General features: G+C 46.3%; 1 protein-coding gene across 3 annotated transcripts in view; it reads right to left on the bottom strand.

Moving 5' to 3' along the window:
* The window catches only part of CEP85L (centrosomal protein 85 like), a 229008-nt gene that overhangs the window by 142468 nt on the left and 68102 nt on the right, over positions 1 to 18438 (bottom strand). The window lies entirely within an intron of this gene.

The raw sequence follows: 18438 nt of genomic DNA, 5'->3' as shown, positions 1-18438 counted from the left end.
CACCTCACCTCCCTTCTCTCTTACAGCCCAGCCCACACCCTCCGCTCCTCTGCCGCTAACCTCCTCACTGTACCTCGTTCTCACCTGTCCCACCGTCGACCCCCGTTCCATGTCCTTCCCCTAGCCTGGAATGCCCTCCCTCCACACATCCGCCAAACTAGCTCTCTTCCTCCCTTCAAAGCCCTACTGAGAGCTCACCTCCTCCAGGAGGCCTTCCCAGACTGAGACCCCTTTTTCCTCTCCTCCTCCCCATCCCCCCACCCAACCTCCTTCCCCTCCCCACAGCACCTGCATATATGTTTGTACAGATTTATTACTCTATTTTACTTGTACATATTTACTATTCTATTTTGTTAATGATGTGCATTTAGCTTTAATTCTATTTGTTCTGACAACTTGACACCTGTCCACACGTTTTGTTTTGTTGTTTGTCTCCCCCTTCTAGACTGTGAGCCCATTGTTGGGTAGGGACCGTCTCTATATGTTGTCGACTTGTACTTCCCAAGTGCTTAGTACAGTGCTCTGCACATAGTAAGCACTCAATAAATACGACTGAATGAATGAATGAGGAGGAAAAGATATTCTTGAAGTTTTTGAGAAGTGCAGTCCTGGCTGCAGGGAGTGGGGAGGTGGGAGTCCGGAAAAAGGCTTGGACGATCCAATACAAAATGGATGGTCCTCATGTTATGTGTCAGTAAGTAATAATAATTAGAACAATAATAATGGTATTTGTTAAGCACTTATTATGTGCCAAACACCTCTCTAAGCCTGGAGTAGATACAAGGTAATCAGGTTGGACACAGTCCCTGTCCCACACGGAGCTCACAGTCTTAATCCCCACTGTACAGACGAGGGAACTGAGGCCCAGAGAAGTGAAGTGACCTGCCAGAGGTCACACAGCAGACAAGTGGTGGGGCTGGGATTAGAACCCACATCCTCTGACTCTCAAGCCTGTGCTCTTGCCTCTAGGCCATGCTGCGTCTCGGGGTCCCAGCACAGCCCACCGAGTCCCTCCTGGTGGCTTGAATCCTTCCCACTTCACTCAGCACCCACAGGGAAGTCCCAAAAATGACAGGAGGGGGATACACCCACCTTTTTCCATTCCCAGAGCCGTAGGAGAAATTGGTGCAGGTTCCTGAGGCCAAAGTTTTTAGCCCACAGGGAACTCGACCACCAGAAATCTGAGTTGGGGGCACAGGGCCATAACCCCCAGGGCTTCCATTATTCATTCATTCATTCAATCGTATTGATTGAGCGCTTACTGTGTGCAGAGCACTGCACTAAGTACTTAGGAAGTACAAGTCAGCAACATATAGGGACGGTGCCTCCCCAACAACGGGCTCACAGTCTAGAAGGGGGAGACAGACAACAAAACAAAACATGGAGACAGGTGTTAAAATCGTCAGAACAAATAGAGTTAAGGTCATATGCACATTAACAAAATAAATAGAATCGTAAATATGTACCAGTAAAATAAATAGAGTAATAAACCTGCACAAATATATACAAGTGCTGTGGCGAGGGGAAGGAGGTAGGGCTGGGGGGATGGGGAGGAAGAGAGGAAAAAGGGGGCTCAGTCTGGGGATTCCCCGTCCTAAACAGAACGGACCAACCTTTTATATAAAATTAAACTGGAAAGTGAAAAGATGTGGCTCTGGCCTCCTAAACTCTTCCTCGTCAATGCTTTGCATTAGTAAGCGCAAAGCAGATATACGTTTCAAAATGGAAGGGCAATCATCATCATCTTCATCAACATCACTAAGGACAGGGCACTGTCCCACGCAGCACCTTTGTCCCCAAATCTGTACTAAGTGCCCTGTGGGTCCAGACCACTGTCCTAGGCACTTGGGAACAATAATCCATTGATGGTGTTTATTGAGCACTTACTGCATGCAGAGCACTGTATAATAATAGTAATAGAGCAGTAAATAGAGCACTTAATAATAACGATAGCATTTATTAAGTGCTTACTATGTGCAAAGCACTGTTCTAAGCGCTGGGGAGGTTACAAGGTAATCAGGTTGTCCCACGGGGTACTAAGCACTTGGAAGAGTACAACACAACAGAGTTGGTAGACATGTTCCCTGCTCACAGAGTCTGGAGGAAATTACAGCCTGGAGGACAGTCAATAGAAGAAATGATTCCTGCCCTGGAGGAGTTTACAATCTAATGGGTGGAGTGGGGACAGTACAGATAAATTGACACAGGTTCCAGACTGTCTAGGTTGTAAACTCATTGCAGGCAGGGAATGTACCTGCTTCTTGTTGCACTGTACTCTCCCAAACTCTTAGTAGAGTGCTCTGCACACAGTATGCACTCAATAAATACGACTGAGTGAATTAATACTATGGATAAAGGGGCACGGGAGGAATATTATTTGATAATTGAGTGCAAAGACAGTAATGCACAAAACCAAGGAAACGCTATCAGACATTTTTCAAACTCTCACTACACCTGACACGGTGGTGGCATAAAATGAACACCCCCTCCAGATCAAGAGAAACCCAGACTTCCAAGAACGAGCCACGTGTGTTGGCCAACGGGAAATGTTTTTGTGACTTCCCTCTCAAATTAGGAAGTTCTTGTCTGCCAGAACCCTTTAGCCCCAAAATAAGTCTGGCCCTAATGCTCGCTGGCAATCTCTGGAGATATGGTAACTTCAACAAGAGTGATTGCTGGGCCCTGTACCTGAGTCATACAGGCAATCTAGGTGTCAAATAATAATAAATAATAACAATTGTGGCATTTGTTAAGCACTTACTATGTGCCAGGCACTGTACTAAGCTCTGGGATAGGTACAAGTCTGTGGACACATCTGCGGACATTTCTTTTTTGCATTTTCTAGTCAGACAGGCTGCCATGATTCCGTGAACCACCCATTTGCAGGAGTTTCTAATGGATTGAACTGTGGGCTTAAATGTGACTACTACCTACCTCTGCTTTGTCCATTTGTGAAATTACATTTTTTTTTGGCTTAACTGCAATACCTACTGATGCAACAACATCATCAATATCTGCTAGGGAGTTCCTTAGCTGGGGTTCCGAAAGTCTGTCAGATACCAGGAATATATTTTTCATATTAATCTTTAAAGACATTGATTTTATTCCTGAAGATGAAAAAAGCAGATAAGCATTCTGAACTGCCATTACTGAGTCAGCCTTGAGATCCATCCGTTCCAGAACTCTGTCTCCAACAGCAGCACTAGAACATTTGGCGAAAACAAGGGGGCTACTTAGGCTGTGAGTCCCATGTGGGACAGGGAATGGATCCAATCTATCTTCTATCTGTCCCAGCATTAAGCACAGTGTTTGGCACATAGGAAACTCTAAACAAATACTACAATTATTATTACTATCAATATACAACTGTAACCCTCCTGGATAATCACATTTCCCTCTCTACCCTGAACTTTCCCTCTAGTAACTCATCCCGTCCCATTCTTCCTTCACTTAACACTAATAGTAACAATAATGATAATGATAACTGTGATATTTGGTAAGCACTATGTGCCAGGCACAGTACTAAGCGCTGGAGTGGATACAAGCAAATTGGGTTGGACACAGTCTCTGTCCCACATGGGGCTCACAGTCTTCATCCCCATTTTACGATGAGGGAACTGAGGCCCACAGAAGTGACCTGCTCACAAGGAGCTTACTGTCTAGAGGGGGTGACCGACATTAAAATAAACTGGGGATATAACAATTGTGTGATTTGTTAAGTGCTTACTGGGTGCCAGGCACTATTCTAAGCACTGGGGTGGATACAAGCAAATCAGGTTGGACACAGTCCCTGCCCATTTTACAGATGAGGGAACTTGAGACCTAGAGATGTGAAGTGACTTACTCAAGGTCGCATAGCAGACAAGTGTTTACCACTGTCCATCACCCTCTTCTCCTGGAAACATTATCCAACCTTGTATTCACTGACACTGTTCTCTCCTGGTTCTCTTCTTATCTTTCTGGCCGCTCATTCTCAGCCTCTTCCGCGGGCTCCTCCTCTGTCTCTCAGCCCCTAATGGGGGGTGGGGGGGTGGGGTGTCCCTCAAGGTTCAGTTCTTTTTCCCCTTCTATGCTCCATCTACACCCACTCCCTTGAAGAACTCATTTGCTCCCATGGCTTCAACTATCACCTCTATGGGGATGATAACCAAATCTGCATCTCCAGCCCCGATTTCTCTCCCTCTCTGCAGTCTTGCATTTCCTCCTGCCTTCAAGACATCTCTACTTGATTATCCTCCCATCACCTCAAGCTTAACATGTCCAAAACAGAAGTCCTATTCTTCCCACACACTCTGTCCTCCTCCTGACTTTCCCATCACTAGACAGAAACACCACCCTTCCTGTCTCACCAGCCCTTAACCTTGGTATTATCCTTGACTCTTCTCTCTCATTCAACACACATAGTCAATCCATCACTAAATCCTGTCGGTCCCACCTTCATAACGTCATTAAAGTTCACCCTTTCCTTTCCAACCAAACTGCTATCATATTAATATCATCATTCATCCTATCCTGCCTGGATTACTGCAGCAGTCTCCTTGCTGACCTCCCAGCCTCCCAACCCATACTTCACATGGCTGCCCGGATCATTTTTCTACAAAAATGCTCAGTACATGTTTCCCCACTCCTCAAGAACCTCCATTTGTTGCCTATCCACCTCCGCAACACCACTGGCTTTAAAGTATTCAATCACCTTGCCCCTCCTCCTCACATTGTTACTCTCCTACTACAACCCAGACCACACAGTCAGCTCCTCCAATGTTAACCTTCTCACTACGCCTCGATCTCATCTATCTCGCTGCCTAACCCTCACCCATGTTCCTCTGGCCTGGAACGCCTTTAATCCTCAAATCCGACAATTACTCTCCCCTCCTTCAAAGCCTTATTGAAGGCCCATCTCCTCCAAGAGGGCTTCCCAGACTAAACCCTTCTTTCCTCTTCTCCCACTGCCTTCTGCATCGCCCTGACTTGCTCCCTTTATTCATCTCCCCTCCCAGCCCCACAGCTTTTATGTCCATCTCTGTAAATTATTTATTTATATTAATATCTGTCACCCCTGCTCTAGACTGTAAGCTTGTTGTGGGCAGGGGATGTGTCTATTATTGTATTGTACTCTCCCAAGCACTTATCACAGTGCTCTGCAGGCTGAAAACACTCAATAAATGCAGCTGAATGAATGGAATTGATTCAGTTCCATGAATGGAAGTGGTGGAACCACGATTAGAACCCAAGTCCTTCTGATTACTCTCTTTAGCCCCACAGTAACTACATAAATATTCTTCTACTCTACTACTTTCCCAATCCCTGAGCTACTTTCGTGTCTGTCTTCCCCTGTAGCCTGTCCTTGTGGGCACGGATCGCATCTACTAACTGCTGCACTTTCCTAAGTGCTTAGTACACTACTCTGCACACAGTAAGCCCTCAGTAAATGCCACTGATTAACTGATGCCAGGTGGTTTCTTGAGCAGTGTCATCGGCAACATCTCTGCCTGGAATTCAAAATCACACAGCAAGAATGGATCTCCAATGGCAAGGCCCAGGCCGACCATCCCCCGACGCTGAGGTAGTCCTTGTCACTTCCCACTTCTGCCGGGTGAGACGAGTCAGAATGGCCAACAGTGGAATATCCACACAGCCGCTCTTGGGTGGGCTCTGAAAAAAGTCTGAGGGCAGGCGAAGCATTCTAGAGATTAAGTTAAGCACCATCTCAAAACATAAGGCAGAACCGAAGGCTAATGGGAGTCAACAAAAACAGAGAGAGACCAACTGAACTTGTCTCTCAGGACCTGGATTCCAATCCCAGCTCTGCCACTCGTCTGCTGCTGTGTGACCTTGGGCAACTTCTCTGTGCCTCAGTTACCTCATCTATAAAATAGGGATCAGAGTGTGAGTCCCTTGTGGGACAGGGACTGTGTCCGACCTGATTAGCTTGTATCTACCCCGATGCTTAGATCAGTGTTTGGCACATAGTACATGCTTAACATATTCCATAATAATAATAATGGTAATTATTATTATTATGAACTGGCACCCATAATTGCAGGTGGTGCCACCTTTTAGAGCAGAGGCTACGGATGATCACAATACAGACAGAGAGGAGAGAAATCAACACCAGACACCATAAATAGAAAATGACCAAGCAAAGCAAAGGATGATCTTACATGGACAGAGCAACCAGGCATCAATCTTTACAAGTCACCCACACGTGGGGGAAAAACAACAACAACAAAAAACCCACCTCACCATTATATACCACATAGATACACTTCTTTGAAAACACTCGTGAATGTTAATGAATGCTTAAGGAGACTGGAATGGTGGACCAGATGGTCATTTTGCAGAATCAGGAAGTCATAAATAAAAATAGCTATTAGGTCTCTTACTGCCAAAAGTATTGATTTCTGAACTTCTGCACTCCACACACCATGTCTCCAGGCTCCTGGCCGAACTATCTCCACAGTAAATCAAAGAGGAGAAAAGATCCAACTATCCAGAGGCCCTGGGTAAAGGACAAAACTGACCTCTGGAAGGATGGGGGAGGAGGGACTCCAAGCACTAGAGAACATTCCCCACCAACTAATCAAAGCAGCGTGGCTTTGTGGATAGAGCTCGGGCCTCAGAGTCAGAAGGATCTGGGTTCTAATCCTGACTGCCACATGTCTGCTGCGTGACCTCGGGCAAGTCACTTCACTTCTCTGGGCCTCAGTTCCCTCATCTGTAAAATGGGAATTAAGAGTGGGAGCCCCATGTGGGACAGGGACCGTGCCCAACCTGACTGCCTTGTATCTACCCCAGAGCTTAGAACAGTGCTTGGCACATAGTAAGTGCTTAACAAGTATTATTATTATTATTATTATTGGTGTTAATAATCCAACGTAAGCTTCAGTGACCCAAGGAAGACCGTCTTTCCCCAGCTGAAACCCAGGCACCTGTCAAGAGCCCAAACTGCTCACCGGGAGTTCTCTCACCGACTCCAGGCGCCGCATTTTCAGATTATAGTTCCTTCAGCATCAGAAGAGACCAATGGGGCCGGGGCCAGCTGCCCTCCCCGCCCGCCCTGCCCCTCTGACCATTCCCCCAGATCATCGTGGCCCAGGGAGGCCCAGTCGGAGACACGATGTTCCCTTCTTGAAGCCGCTGTGGGGGCGCAGGAGCCCGGGGAGGGGAGAGCCGTGAATGTCGCGGTCATTGATTCGATTCCGGGCAGAAGGGCTTTAGCCCCGGATCTGGACTCCCCTGGGGGGAAATGCAGCCTCCACTGCGGTGCGATCACATTACTCCTGGGCCCTTCTTACGTGATCCGCTCGCTGACCCATACCAGGAGCCCGTTACGGCCCCTCCGCTGGAACGGTGCTATAAACGCCATCTCTGGCTTGGAAAAAGGCCTCTCGGCTGCTGGTTTCGGGTTTCGGGGTGGTCGCCGGGAGGGGGGTGGCTCGCTCCTGTGATAGTCTGCGTTGGGGCGATCTGTCCCTACTCTCCGGTAACCCAAGAAAGCCCATTAGGAACTGCGCGGTGCCAGGAGATTTCCTGAGTTTCCCTAGGCCAGAGCGCATTAATTGTTGATCTCCTCGGGGCCGAGCCTTCACCTGAACTGAGACTGGCGCGGCAGGAGAGACTGAGAAATGGCCCAGCAAGAGCACGGGCGTGGGAGAAACAGAAACGTGCCGTTCGATACAGAGACCGTCGGCAATCTAAATTCACCTTCCTTGCCTCTTCCTTCTGAGTCCAATGGAATGGACTGAACCTAGCCGTGCGGGGAATTTAGTCTGCCAACCACAGTTTGTCTTCCTTACACTTTCCTGCCTGTTACAGCTGCTCTGAAAAAGAAAATGAACCTCAAAAAGCCTCTTGCAGTCAAACGCCACTCAGCAGTTACAGATCCTCACCTCTACGAAACCCTCAAGAGCCATCTGGCTGTAGGAAATGAGGCCTATTGAATAACTCAGAAAAACCAAATGTGGGGACACGTTCCACTAGACCCCTGGATTCCTAGGAAAACAGAAACACAATGTACTAGAGAGAAGCAACAGACCTACATAACTAACTCTGGAAAGGAATAAACTGACCCACATAAAGAGTGTAAGGATAAAAATAAATAAATTATGGTACTTGTTAAGCGCTTACTATGTGACAAGCTCTGTTCTAAGCACCAGGGGGAAAGCAAGTTAATCAGTCCCCGTCCCACATGGGGCTCACGGCCTATGTAGGAGGGAGAAGGGGCATTGAATCCCCATTTTGCAGATTAGAAAACAGATGTACAGATAAGTGAAGGGACTTGTCCAAAATCACACAGCAGGCAACGGCAGAGCAGGGTCTAGAACACAGGTCTTCTGATTCCCCGGCTCGAGCCCTTTCCCCCAGGCCACGTTGCTACTCAAGAAAGTATGCTTTCATTCATTCAACCGTATTTAATAATAATAATAATGATGATGGCATTTGTTAAGCGCTTACTATGTGCAAAGCACTGTTCTAAGCGCTGGGGAGGATACAAGGTGATCAGGTTGTCCCACTTGGGGCTCACAGTCTTCATCCCCATTTTACAGATGAGGGAACTGAGGCCCAGAGAAGTGACTTGCCCAAAGTCACACAGCTGACAATTGGCGGAGCCAGGATTTGAACCCATGACCTCTGACTCCAAAGCGCGGGCTCTTTCCAATGAGCCATGCTGCTTCTCATTGAGTGCTTACTGTGCGCAGAGCACTGTACTAGGCGCTAGGGAAGGAAAACTTGGCAACATATAGAGATGGTCCCTACCCAACAACGGTAAACTATCTGTCCCATACCATTTTAAGTGAACATGCTTAAGGTTGCCACCCGTGGATGAGAGCGTTTGCTACTCAATCAATGGTCTTTTAGACTGTGAGCCCCTTTTAGACTGTGAGCCCACTGCTGGGTAGGGACTGTCTCTATACGTTGCAAATTTGTACTTCCCAAGCGCTTAGTACAGTGCTCTGCACAAGTAAGCACTCAATAAATACGATTGATGATGATTTACTGAGCACTTCCTGTGTGAAGAGTCCCGTACTGAGCGGTTAGGAGAGTACAATCTAAGGGAGTTGGTAGACGTCTTCCCTGCCCACAGTGAGCGTACAGTCTAGAACCTTCCAAAACCATTAGGGAGAAAAGTAGTAAGGGCACACTTGGACTTTGGCAGGGGACAGAATCTGAGGGGTCTCATCATCATCAATCGTATTTATTGAGTGCTTACTATGTGCAGAGCACTGTACTAAGCGCTTGGGAAGTACAAATTGGAAACATATAGAGACAGTCCCTACCCAACAGTGGGCTCACAGTCTATCCCTCCCCATGGGCTCGTACCCATTACCAGCCAGCTTCAGAGGGCATCCGCCTCGGGGCCCGTGGAGTGCTCTGAGAGGTGCCAGCAGCTGAGGACACCGGGATCACACTAGTGGCCACCACTGGGGGAGAGTCCGGGCTTGGAGGTAGTATAGAGCAGAGCGGTGAGGGAACATAATAATAATAATAATAATAATAATAATAATAATAATAACAATAATAATAAACAGCTAGTAATAATTAAAATAATAATAATTATTATTATTATTTTGGCATTTGTTAAGTGCTTACTATGTGCAAAGCACTGTTCTAAGCGCTGGGGGATGATGATGATGATGGCATTTGTTAAGCGCTTACTATGTGCAAAGCACTGTTCTAAGCGCTGGATAGGATACAAGGTGATCAGGATGTCCCACGTGGGGCTCAGTCTTCATCCCCATTTTACGGATGAGGTAACTGAGGCACAGAGAAGTTAAGTGACTAGCCCAAAGTCACACAGCTGACAATTGGCGGAGCTGGGATTTGAACCCCTGACCACTGACTCCAAAGCCCGTGCTCTTTCCACTGAGCCACGCTGCAAGGTAATCAGGTTGTCCCACCTGGGGCTCACAATCTTAATCCCCATTTTACAGATGAAGGAACTGAGGCCCATAGAAGTTAAGTGACTTGCCCAAAGTCACACAGCTGATAAGTGGAGGAGCCAGGATTAGAACCCATTACCTCTGACTCCCAAGCCCATGCTCTTTCCACTGAGTCATGCTGCTTCTCCAATAATAATAATAATACCAAATAATTATGGTATTTGTTAAGCACTTACTACATGCCATGTACTGTACTAAGCGCTGGGGTGGATACAAGCAAATCGGATTTACTTGTATTGATGTCTGCCTCCCCCCCAAGACTGTGAGCTCATTGTGGGCAGGGAATGTCACTGTTTATTGTTGTATTGTACTTTCCCAAGTGCTTAGTATAGTGCTCTACACACAGTAAGCGCTCAGTAAATGTGACTGAATGAATGAATGCCACAGTCCCGTTCCATGTGGGGCTCTCAGTCTTAATCCCAACTTTACAAATGAGGGAACTGAGGCACACAAGGCCACACAGCAGACAAATGGTGGGGGCGGGATTAGAACCCATGACCTTCTGAATCCCAGGCTTGTGCTCTATACACTACGTCATGCTGCTCCTCTATGGCGCAGCACTAACCACAATGCCAACTTACTTTCATTCATTCATTCATTTGTATTTATTGAGCGCTTACTACGTGCAGAGCACTGTACTAAGCGCTTGAAAGAATCCAAAATAAAAATAAACAGATACATTCCCTGCCCACAACGAGCTTACAGTCTAGAGGGGGAGACAGTCATCATCATCATCAATCTATTTATTGAGCGCTTACTGTGTGCAGAGCACTGTACTAAGCGCTTGGGAAGTACAAGTTGGCAACATGTAGAGACAGTCCCTACCCAACAGTGGGCTCACAGTCTAAAAGGGGGAGACAGAGAACAAAACCAAACATACTAACAAAATAAAATAAATAGAATAGATATGTACAAGTAAAATAAATAAATAAATAAATAAATAGAGTGATAAGAGAAATAAATGACAGATACTTACATAAGTGCTGTGGGGATGGGGGAATGAATAAAGGGAGCAAGTCAGGGTGATGCAGAAGGGAGTGGAAGAAAAGGCAAGGAGGGCTTAGTCAGGGAAGGCCTCTTGGAGGAGATGTGCCTTCAGTAAGGCTTTGAAGGAGGGGAAAGCCGCGTGACATCTCCCGGCCAAACAGGGGGGAGTCCCAGCCACTTGGACTGTTGCATCAAGGCAACTGATGCCTGAAGCCATTCGTTCATTCATTCAATCGTATTTATTGCACTGTACTAAGCGCTTGGGAAGTACAAGGTGGCAACATATAGAGACAGTCCCTACCCAACACGGGCGCACAGTCTAGAAGGGGGAAACAGACAACAAAACAAAACATGTGGACAGGTGTCAAGTCATCAGAATAAATAGAAATAAAGCTAGATGCACACCATTAACAAAATAAATAGAATAGTAAATATGTACAAGTAAAATAGAGTAATAAATCTGTACAAACATATATACGGGTGCTGCGGGGAGGGGAAGGAGGTAGGGCGGGGGGGATGGGGAGGAGGAGAGGAAAAAGGGGGCTCAGTCTGGGAAGGCCTCCTGGAGGAGGTGAGCTCTCAGTAGGGCTTGGAAGGGAGGAAGAGCCAGCCATGCCCCAGTTGACAACGGAGAGACCCTGTTTGGATTACTCCTTTTAGGGCTTAGAGACATGTGGCTTTCCTCCAAACAGCCATTCCACAACCTCCCTTCCTAAAGGGGCTTACTAACTGAGGCTTGGCTAGCATGGGTGCATGACAGCAGGGAGCCAGACTACATCAATCAATCATATTTACTGTGGGCAGATCACTGTACTAAGCGCTTGGGGAGAGTACAACAGAGTTGGTAGACACAGTCCCTGTCCACGATGAGCTTAAAGTCTACAGGGAGAGACAGACATTATTAATAATAATAATAGCGGTATTTGTTAAGTGCTTACTACGTGCCAGGCACTGTACTAAGTGCTAGGGTGAATGCAATCAATCAATCAATCGCATTTATTGAGCGCTTACTGCGTGCAGAGCACTGTACTAAGCGCTTGGGGAGAGTACAACAGAGTTGGTAGACACAGTCCCTGCCCACGATGAGCTTAAGGTCTACAGGGAGAGACAGACATTATTAATAATAATAATAGCGGTATTTGTTAAGTGCTTACTACGTGCCAGGCACTGTACTAAGTGCTGGGGTGAATGCAATCAATCAATCAATCAATCGTATTTATTGAGCGCTTACTGTGTGCAGAGCACTGTACTAAGTGCTTGAGGAGAGTACAACAGAGTTGGTAGACATGGTCCCTGTCCATGATGAGCTTAAAGTCTACAGGGAGAGACAGACATTAGTATTAATAATAATAGCGGTATTTGTTAAGTGCTTACTACGTGCCAGGCACTGTACTAAGTGCTGGGGTGAATGCAATCAATCAATCAATCAATCGTATTTATTGAGCGCTTACTGTGTGCAGAGCACTGTACTATGCGCTTGGGAAGTACAAGTTGGCAACATATAGAGACAGTCCCTACCCAACAGTGGGGGGTATGCAAGCAAATCGGGTTGGACACAGTCCCTTGTCCATGGGGCTCAAAGTCTTAATCCCCATTTGACGGATGAGGCAGGTGAGGCCGAGAGAAGTGAAGTGACTTGCCCAAGTTCACACAGCAGACAAGGGTGGAGGTGGGATTCGAACCCAGATCCTTCTGACTCCCAGTCCCACGCTCTATCTGCTATTGCCATCCTGCTTCTCCATTAATCTAAATAGCAGATATGGACATGAGTGCTGTGGGGCTGAGGGAGGGATGAAGAAGGGGTGCAAATCCACGTACGACATCTCAACATCCCTTCCAACCTCCGGAATGCTTGTTCCCTGTCTGAAAACCACTCTAGGAAATCGCTCCTGTTCCCTCCCAGAGAGCCTTGCCAGGGAAAGCCTCAGAAACAGTCAGTTCATCCCCCCAAAAATGGAAAGCTTCCTTTTTTCCCCCACACCAAGATCAAGCCAGATAATGCAGGCACTCACATTTCTGCTTGTTAGCCAGACCTTGCGGCATTTAATTGCCGGCAGCCAGGAACTGGGTCTTAAGAGGAATCGACGACAACCTGTCGGAGAAAACCTTCCCTCCCTTCTGCCTGATGAGAGCAGCCTCAGAACCAACCCCTGGGGTCGATACTATGTGCTCTGCACATAGTAAGCGCTCAATAAATACGATTGATGATGATAATCCAGAGCGGGTGAGGTGAAAGGCCCGGACACTTGGCAGGGACACCCTGAGGCAATGATGGAGAGCTTGGCTGGGGGGAAGTGGAGAAGAAAGAGGAGGCAGCAGCAGAGAGAGTTTCGAAAGGTCTGGCGGGAGGGCCACAGGGCAGAGTACCAACCATGGGGAACTGATCTCTTTGGGCTGGGATCTCTCTCCTGAGCACCCCTCTGGCCCCCTTTTCATTCATTCATTCAGTCGTATTTATTGAGCGCTTACTGTGTGCAGAGCACTGTACTAAGCACTTGGGACCATACAGAGATGGTCCCTACCCAATAACGGGCTCACAGTCTAGAAGGGGGAGACAGACAACAGAACAAAACATGTGGACAGGTGTCAAGCCGTCAGAACAAATAGAATTAAAGCTAGATGCACATCATTAACAAAATAAATAGTAAATATGTACAAGTAAAATAGAGTAATAAATCTGTACAAACATATATACAGGTGCTCTGGGGAGGGGAAGGAGGTAGGGCTGGGGGATACGATTGATTGATTTTGTTAGTATGTTTGGTTTTGTTCTCTATCTCCCCCTTTGTGAGCCCACTGTTGGGTAGGGACCGTCTCTATATGTTCCCAACTTGTACTTCCCAAGCGCTTACTACAGTGCTCTGCACACAGTAAGCGCTCAATAAATACGATTGATTGATTAACAAATACCATCATTATTATTTATCTTGCCCAAAGCTTAGGGAAGAGGCTTCCCTAAGCTTTATGTGTATATATGTTTGTACATATTTATTACTCTATTTATTTATCTTGTACATATCTAATCTATTTTATTTTGTTAGTACGTTTGGCTTTGTTCTCTGTCTCCCCCTTTTAGACTGCAAGCCCACTGTTGGGTAGGGACCGTCTCTATATGTTGCCAGCTTGTACTTCCCAAGTGCTTAGTACAGTGCTCTGCACACAGTAAGCGCTCAATAAATACGATTGATTGATTTTGTTAGTACGTTTGGTTTTGTTTTCTGTCTCCCCCTTTTAGACTGTGAGCCCACTGTTGGGTAGGGACCATCTCTCTATGTTGCCAACTTGTACTTCCCAAGCACTTAGTACAGTGCTCTGCACACAGTAAGTGCTCAATAAATACGATTGATTGACTGATTGATTGATGGGGAGGAGGAGAGGAAAAAGGGGGCTCAGTCTGCGAAGGCCTCCTGGAGGAGGTGAGCTCTCAGTAGGGCTTGGAAGGGAGGCTAGCTTGACAGATGTGTGGAGGGAGGACATTCCAGGCCAGGGGGAGGACGTGGGCCGGGGGTCGACGGCGGGACAGGCGAGAACGAGGCACAGTGAGGAGGTTAGCCGCAGAGGAGCGGAGGGTGCCGATTGGGCTGTAGAAGGAGAGAAGGGAGGTGAGGTAGGAGGCATACCCTTTTCTTTTTACTGTATTTATTAGGCGATAACTATGCGCCAGGCACTCTTCTAAGTGCTGGACCTTCCCAAAGCTCCCTCCAGGCTGACTCTCCAGGGTCTTATACAGCCCCACTAAGTGGCTGTTCTAAACCTGTAGTGCGGATTCCAGGCCCAGGCATTCCTCTCCTTTGCTCTTCAGAAATGATCCGCTATTGCACGCATATTTGGTGGAATTTGGAAGGTGATTTGCTAAGTCTTCCATTATAGGCCCATCTTTTTAAAATTCAGTTATTTATTCAGCTATTTCACCCTGCTATATCTGTTATATCCTTCTTCCACTACTTGTAAATAATTTTTATCTGCCCTATTGGATTTTAAATTCCTCCAAGGCGGTGACTGTGGTTCTTGCTTCTATCGCACTTCGTTCCATCAAGCAGGGAGCAGCCTCTTGGGGCCCTGATAGTTTTTTATGGTCTTTTTTTATGATGATGATGATGATGATGATGGCATTTGTTAAGCACTTACTATGTGCAAAGCACTGTTCTCAGTGCTGGGGAGGTTACAAGGTGATCAGCTTGTCCCACGTGGGGCTCACAGTTTTAATCCCCATTTTACAGATGAGGTAACTGAGGCACAGAGAAGTTAAATGACTTCCCCAAAGTCACAAAGCTGAGAATTGGTGGAGCAGGGATTTGAACACATGACCTCTGACTCCAAAGCCTGGGCTCTTTCCTCTGAGCCACGCTGCTTCTCTTAATCACTTTTAGAACATAACTTTATATATATATATATAAAGCAGTAATTATCTTCCTGAAAGAAAGGACCTGCCCAGTTTGGATTTCCAAGTTGATGCTTATTCTCAAACACTCAGGAGCTGAAACAGATTTAATCTTCCCTTGTCCCAAAATTTAAAAAAAAATTTAAAAAAATTACTCTCACGCTACAAAGATTAATAAAAAAAATCCCAAGACACAGCTATTTCCGAGGAAAAATAATGACAGGGGAGGCTGGTTGTCTGCTTAGCTGTCTCGGCAGCAGAGGCAGCTCGCCGGACGGGTTTCGGGAGCCATTCCAAAACAGGAAACTGTCACCCAGTTTGGCGTGGATGGCTCCATTACAGAATCCACTGGCTCTCTGTTTACCAACTCTTCAGGACATTTCGGCGTCACCATCGCCTACTGGATTTATCAGTGAGAGCTGGATGGTATCACACGAGGTCGGCATCAATTACCTGCTGTGAATTTCCAAGGGCTTTATTCTGTAGGGATTTTCCATTGAAACTCCATCAGCAGTCTCCTCATTATGCTAAGCGAGTTAACGCGTCCTTTCCATTCATTCAATCCTTCAGTCGTATCTACTGAGCACTTATGTGAAGAGCACTGTACTACGTGCTTGGGAGAGTACAATACGGAAATAAGCAGACACATTCCCTGCCCACAACAGGCTTACAGTCCAGAAACAGTCTAGAAAAAGACAGAAATCTTGGGCTAAAATGCTTTGTTTGCTATTTGGAGATTGCCTTCCATGCATGCCATCGGCAGGGAAAAATTTGTGTTACCTCATGCTCTGGAGGTTCACTACTGAAGACTTCAGCCACCCAGCAGACTTGTGGTTCCAGCACGCATTTGGGCTTCACGGTCGGAAAGTTGCTTGCCACCCTCCCCCTCGACTCCAGAGCCTGGGAGTCAGAGGACCTGGGTTCTAATCCCAGTTCTGTCAATTGCCTGCTGTGTGACTTTGGGCAAGTGGGCTGGGGACTGCGTCTGACCCTGATTAGCTTGAATCTACCCCAGCTCTTAGCATGGTACTGGGCACAAAGTACCATTTACAAAGTAGCGCTTAATACTACAATTATTACTCTTATTATTATTATTACAGTAATAATAATAGACTGTAAATAATAATAGACTGTAAACTCACAATGGGCAGGAAATGTGTTTGCTAATTCTGTTGTACTGCACTCTCCCAAGCGCTTACTACTGTGCTCTTCATAGAGTAATCGCTTAATAAATATGATTGATTGCTTATTAATGTTATTCTTGATAACAACCTGGGACATTAGGCATTGATTACTAATAGTATAAATCACTTTTAGGGCTCCTCTCAAAATATAAATATTCCCTTTAGTTGGAAACTTTCACAATCCGCAGCATTGTGGATGGACTATATTTGACAATTAATTCCATAAATACAAAAAGTTCCTCTTCTTTACCAATTTAAATTCCTCCTGCTCCAATAAAGCCCATTTCCTTTTCTTTTGGAATGAGTTGGCTATGGAGAACAACCAATCCCCATCCTCCAGCAGCTCTCATCATCAATGGTATTGCTGAGAGTGAGCTACTACATTAAATGCTTGGGAGAATATAACATATGATGATGGCATTTTTCAGCGCTTACTATGTGCGAAGCACTATATGACATATGCCTGTCATATCCAACCAGACAATTACTCTCCCTTGCTTAAAAGTCTTACTGAAGGCACGTCTCCTCCATGAGGCCTTCCCTGACTAAAAAGCCCTCATTTCCTCTTTACCCACCCCCTGACTTGCTCCTTTTATTCATCACCCCCGCTCTCAGACCCACAGCACTTATATACATATCCATAATTTATTAATATCAATGCCTGTCTCTCCCTCTAGACTGTAAGCTCATTGTGGGCAGGGAGTGTGTCCATTATATCGCTGTGTTGTACTCTCCCAAGCGCTTAGCACAGTGCCCTGTACATGGTAAGCATTCAATAAATACATTGATTGACTGAACGATGATGCCCCCTCACCCTCTCGGTTTCCACTTTGGTTATCACAGCATCACGCGCGCTTTCCTGTTGACTCCCCCAATCCCACCAGCCAAGGTGATCGCCAAGTTGTTTTTTGCCAAATGTAGGTCATCTACACAGCTTCACACCCATCCAGCCTGTCATTCCTCCCATCTTTTCCCGCCTTGCATAATAATAATAACAGTAATAATAATGGTACTTGTTAAGCACCTACTATGTGCCAAGCACCGTTCTAAGCACTGGAGTAGAAACAAGTCGATCAGGTTGGACACAGTCCCTGTCATTCATTCATTCAATCGTATTTATTGTGTGCTTACTGCAGAGCTTGGGAAGTACAATTTGGCAACATATAGAGACGGTCCCTACCCAACAGTGGGCTCACAGTCTAGAAGGGGGAGACAGAGAACAAAACAAAACATATTAACAGAATAAAATAAATAGAATAAATATGTACAAGTAAAATAAATAAATAGAGTAATAAATACATACAACCATATATACATATATACAGGTGCTGTGGGGAAGGGAAGGAGGGGGAGAGGAAGGAGGGGGCTCAGGGGGCTCACAGTCTTAATTTCCATTTTACAAATGAGGTAACTGAGGCCCAGAGAAGTGAAGTGACTTGCCCAAGGTCACCCGGCAGACATGTAATGGAGCTGGAATTAGAATCCAGGTCCTTCTAATTCCCAGGCCTGTTCTGTATCCACTAAGTCACACTGCAAACCTGCGCTTGCTTCTTTCAAACTTCCTCTTGTGAATTTTTGATCCATTTTCTAATCAGTCACCAGCTCTCTGAATCCTAGCCACCGCCCTAAATTCCAAGTCACCTGTCCTAACCTTCATCTTCACCACTAAGTAGGGGTGTTCTTGAACCCACCCTCAGGAAGTGGACTAAAACCTGGTTAGCAGCAGAGAAGCAGTGTGACGGAGTAGAAAAAGCATGGGCCTTGGGAGTCTGAGGACCTGGGTTCGAATCCTGGCTCAGACATCTGCCTGCTATGTAACCTGGGGGCAAGTCACTTCACTTCTCTCCACATCAGTTCCCTTATCTGTAAAATGTGGATTAAATATCTACTCTCCCTCCTACTCACGTTGTGAGTCTCATGTGGGACAGGGTCTGTGTCCAACTTG

Source organism: Tachyglossus aculeatus, chromosome 2, assembly GCF_015852505.1.
Source record: "Tachyglossus aculeatus isolate mTacAcu1 chromosome 2, mTacAcu1.pri, whole genome shotgun sequence".
In the NCBI taxonomy this organism is placed as follows: Eukaryota; Metazoa; Chordata; class Mammalia; order Monotremata; family Tachyglossidae; genus Tachyglossus; species Tachyglossus aculeatus.
Note: the sequence above shows the minus strand (reverse complement) of the source record. Positions and strands in the feature narration are given on the sequence as shown.